Source organism: Rutidosis leptorrhynchoides, chromosome 3 (genome assembly GCF_046630445.1).
Source record: "Rutidosis leptorrhynchoides isolate AG116_Rl617_1_P2 chromosome 3, CSIRO_AGI_Rlap_v1, whole genome shotgun sequence".
In the NCBI taxonomy this organism is placed as follows: domain Eukaryota; kingdom Viridiplantae; phylum Streptophyta; class Magnoliopsida; order Asterales; family Asteraceae; genus Rutidosis; species Rutidosis leptorrhynchoides.
This window is the reverse complement of record NC_092335.1, coordinates 188756595-188762041: the sequence shown is the minus strand read 5'-3', so window position 1 is coordinate 188762041 and position 5447 is coordinate 188756595. Positions and strand designations below refer to the sequence as shown.

At 35.5% G+C, this 5447-nt stretch overlaps 1 pseudogene; it reads left to right on the top strand.

Annotated features, from left to right (window-relative positions):
• Positions 1-358: 358 nt before the first annotated feature.
• Positions 359-3069, top strand: LOC139897111 (uncharacterized; annotated as a pseudogene).
• Positions 3070-5447: the final 2378 nt, after the last annotated feature.

The window sequence follows — 5447 nt, the reverse complement described above, 5'->3', positions numbered from 1 at the left end:
AATTGGAAGTTATTATTTAAACAAAGATGTAAACATACATACACTATTTTAGCAATTTTGTTTAAATATTAATTATAATTATTTACAAAAATATCATCGAATTAGAAAATGTAAAAAATATTTATGAAAACTTTACTATCTCTAAAAAAGAATATCGTCAATAAGTCTTGTTTATTTTTATACATTGAAATTTAATTCCACCTTAAAAAAAAATACAACAACAACAAAACTCAATACCAAATAAATAATACCACATAAATGATATATGAAAGATAAGATGTAGAGAAGAAAATCCGAAAATAAAGATAGTTATTCCTTGTGAAAATAGACGGAGCCTCCGGCCACTTAAAAAAAAATTCATCAATGGCGTTTAAAGTTGGGATCAATCACCCTTTCAGATTGAATAAAATGGAAATTAAATCAAATCCATAAAGAGGTCACATTTAATCTCTCGATCTCCTTTTATCTCTTAATTTAATCGATTCGTCACAATTTTGATTTGTTGACGCAATGAAAAAGAAGCTCGATACGCGCTTTCCTGCTGTAAGTTATAAATTCTGTAACTTTTTAAGGTTTAGTTGAAAATAGTTACCATTACCACTGATCTATATGCCACTCGTATATAAATTTGTTTATGAATTCAATTTAAAGTAGAAAAATGCCCTAGCTTGCTCGTATAAATGAGCTGTTAAAGTACTGTAATAAATAAATTGCTACTTATGCATTTATTTTGTTAATCTGAAGTTGAACTGGAAGTCTGAAGAATGCGCTGTACATATTAAGTGTAAAATTGTTGATTTTGCAGGCAAGGATTAAAAAGATAATGCAAGCTGATGAGGATGTTGGAAAGATTGCTCTGGCAGTGCCGGTTTTAGTCTGTGAGTTTTTGATGTAATTTAGTTTTTTTTTTTTTTAATTTTATAATTATTAGAGATTAGAGATATGCGGTTCTTACTATTTTCGATTTTGGTGATTTTATGCAGCAAAAGCTTTGGAATTGTTTTTGCAAGATCTTTGTGATCGTACGTATGATATAACTTTACGCAGAGGTGCAAAGACGGTTAACAGTGCATTTGTAAGTCCTGATTTCAAACACTTTCTTATACACATTTCTAAACCAAGTTTTGAGGATAACGTGGTTGGTTAATAGTGGTTTTGGTAATTTAAAGAATCTATTTTTTGGTTTGATTCAGAAAGCACTGTGTGCAAAGCTACAATGTATTTGATTTTTTGAGGGAAGTTGTGAATAAAGTTCCTGATTATGGTCATTCTGATGTTGCTGCTGCTGGTGTTGATGATCGTGCCGTGATAAAGAGGAAGTAAGTAATCACTATTTTGTTTCTGTCAAGGTTATTTTATAGAATTACTAAATTAATAATTGTAAATGTGATTTGTTGTTGTGTTTCTTTAGGAAAGGTGTTGCAGATGAAATGAATGAAAGTGATGAAGAGTTGAAGAGAAATAGGATGGTAAAAAATACTTTTCTGGTCAAATGTCCATTTACATTTTTTTATTTTTAATGTTTTTTGATAAATAGTTAATGTACTACTAATAGGGTTATAGAAACTTTATCGTTAAAATAATTGGAGATGATAAACGCGACTTAGATCAACTATGTTGGAAGTAAACTCATCGATACTGCCAATTGTTATCTGTTAGCAATGGTTGAATAGGCATGAATACATTTTTTATCACTACACCATTACTTTATTTACTTTATACCCCTTATAATGATAACATAAATAAATACTAGTAATATGAAATGTAAAGCATTAGTACAAAACGATATTTTTTGGCTTCAGAGCTATGTGAGTAGCCTTTCTAACCAAGAGCTTTCGGGTTCAAGCCTCTTGGGAGACATGTAAATATGTGGTGATGTATATAGTATGTGGGTTAGGTTAGAATGTAGGTCTGCCTTTCTCCGGCGTTGCTGACGTCAGTATTACTCGGCGAGTACTTTTGCAGCTCGGGAAGTACTTGGCAAGTTCTCGGTCAAACTCAGTCAAACTCGATCAAACTCGGCCATAACTTGGGATTACTCGGAGAATCGGTTAAAATTTGACCAAAACTCGAGATTACTCAGAAAACCAGTCAAAATTGGTCAAAACTCGGTCAAATTGGTCAAAGTCAAACTTAGTCACATCTAAGTACTCTCCGAGTACTCCCCGAGTTGCTGAGTACTTCCTAAAAAGCCCTGACCGAGTACTCCCGAGTAGCATTTTTTGCAACCTTGCCTTCTTCAAAAAATAAATAAATAAATAAAGTTTTCACTTTAAGTATTCACATGTGAATTATTGGATGTTTCTAGACTTAAGTTTACTTAAATTATTTTGATTATTTGTATCCATTACTAGCACTAATCGTCATCATTACGATGGTCTTTAAACTACAATTAATTATAAATACGTAATACGTAATTTGGTGCAGCATGAAGCAAGGCAAACAAGCAGCAATGGTAGGGGCAGAGGCCGTGGTAGAGGAAGAGGCAGAGGTCGTGGCAGAGCATCAGCAGAACGCGAGAGCGTCCCTATGGAAGTCGAACTAGAAACCGGCACAGCATTGGCTCAACAGTCGTCCCTGAATAACTCACCGCTAAATGGTGACAACCATTTAGAGTTGACTAAGTCGGTGAAAGGTGAAGTGGCTGCTGGTCGGGACTTTGATCTGAATGCTGGGATTGATGAGAACACAAACAAAGTAGTTGATGCCTTAGATGGAGCAGTTGCCGCCCTACAGCCGCCAACTCCACCACCTCCGCAGCCAGTTTCTGGTGCTGTTGGTTCATCATCAGCAAAGCCTGTCGAACTTAAAAACGAAGATTATCTCGGCTTGTCACTTTCAGAAATGGATAGGATGGCGATTGACACTCGTAATCTGGCACATATCAACTCACGCTTGGATGCGGATGATGAAGACTATGATGAAGAATAATATACTCATTAGGATGGCTTTTTTTTGGTGCTACTATATTGGTAATCCCCTGTTTTTTAATTTTGTTGTTTAGTCTAAAATGTCAACAAAGTACTGTAATGACTCGAGTTAAAAAGTCATCCAGAATATAATTTTAGTGCATATGACTTCTCAAATAATCTTTAAACATGTACACTGTTAACTCTTTTAACCTGACATTAAATCCCAAAAGAAAATCTGATGTGGTATGTGAAGTGGCACAATATTTGACGAACCTGACTCCCTTAACCCCGACGCCCCCTGACGCCTCATGGGTATCAGTCGCCAAAGTGACGGAGAAAAATGAATGCATCAGATTTTTCAGAAAATCGTAACCCACCTTCAATTTTTATATAATATTAATTTATATATTTTATACCCAACTTCCAATCATATTTTATCACATTATTTAAAATCTTTTCGCTCAATCAAATTTTACATTCATCACTATTTGACTTCATTCTTACGTCACACTCAAAAAATCACATTTTCACCCAACCGACTACACCTCATAGTCAGGGTTAGAAACGGTCTTTGTTTTAGGGCATTAATTTGTTAGCAATTATACAGTATATCTCTTGATAGAATGTACAAAAAGGTGTTTATGAGTAAAGCATCAAGAACAGCTTCATCCGCTTCCCGTTGATCACTTTCCAAGACCTGTGAATTAAGAGGTTTATGTCAGACAGTTCCATTAATATCATCTACATCTACAATCATGATAACATCATAACATAAATGTATATCTCACTTTGTCCTAAACAAATAAACAATCACACAATCTAAAAGTTGAAAAGTGTAAAAATGTCAACTTTTCTGTCCTAAAGAAACTAATGTACTTAAAGTTAAAAGCAGTAATAAGCATCCGTTCGTCTTAGATAATAGGTATGATATATAATTTTTTAGGCGATAGTGATAACTTTTTGATGTTTTTTCTTATTTATTCCGTCTTTCTCACATATTAGTCAATATCATTGATCTTTTGAGGTAGTCATAAATTGTATATAACTAGAAAAAGGAGCCCGCGCGATGCTGCGGGACCTTTGGGTTGCGTATTCATAGTTAACGGAGCGTATTATAGGTGTGTATATGTATTGAATATAGTCCAAGGTATTGAACGTTTTTTTTAAGTCTCCGTTTCGCGTATAGTTAGTCCCGTTGTGTTCGTGAGATTTTTTTGAATTGAACGGTGGGCTCGGAAAAATTTAACTCGCACCGAGCGAGAAGATAGGACCCGCTAAAAATTCGGGTGGAATCAGTTTCTTTTATTTTAATAAAATTGTATATTTACACTTTTTACACTTTTTAATAAAATTTTATTACAATAAAATTGTAAATTTGAGGGGTTGTTGTGTATATTGAGGCAAAGATGAAGGCTCAATTGAAGTGTGAACGCAAACTGAAAACTACAATCATACAAAATTGAAACTACAAGAATCGTCTTGACTTTTAGTATATAGGGGTAATAATGATGATAATGTCATTGCTTTTTTTTTATTGACATTTGTTATTATTAGCCGATATTGCACTCAGTAGTCCATTTACCATATGTACTGAGCTTAGCCTAATAGTCTATTATTATGTTAGGGGTTTTGATTAGTGGTATTTATATACATGCATATGTATGCAATATTCTATCAATATACAGAATTATGCGCATTATAACAGCTTTCAGAGACAGTTTATATGCACCACCCACCAGGGTTTCGGAATCCTCGATATCCATAGGCTGGCAAAAAAACCTGTACCCGATGGGGAAACCCGAAACCCGATATTTTTCGGCCGGGTAAATGGGTCTAGGGTCGGGTATGGGGATAGTTTTTAATTTGTTTGAGGGTTCAGGTCCGGGGATGGGTTTAGACACAAACTTGATTACCCGCCCCGTATACCCGAAAAAAGACCCGAATCCATATATCCGACCCGTATACCCGATTACTCGGCCCGTTTACCCGATTATCCGGCCTGCATACCCGATTACCCGGCCCGTGTACCCGACAAAAGACTCGAATAACCGTGGGATAACTCATTTATCCAAAGATCTTAAGTAAATGGGGACCCGAATACTCGTGGGGAAACTCGATTAACCGCTAGTTAGTAACTAAATGGGGACCCGACGGGTTCGGGTCCGGGTTTAGGACTCGTTTTTCTATTCGGGTTCGGGTCTGGGATTACCTAAACCCGGCCCAAACCCGACCCAATGTCATCCCTCATATCCATATCATGTTTGCTTGTTGCAGAAATCTTTATATGGCCTAACGCAGGCCCCTCACATTTGGTTTCAGCGCTTTGCGAGTTGTGACGATCGCTCCAAATCCATATGGACGAACACGTCATTCATCGATTTCATTGCGAGGTATTTGACCTCTGTATGATACGTTTTGTAAACATTGCATTCTTTTGAAAAGGCACACCATAAATGAATATTTAAATCAAAGGTTTTCGACATCTGATGATTTCTACATATAGACAATCACCGTAAATAATAGTTTACAATAGTA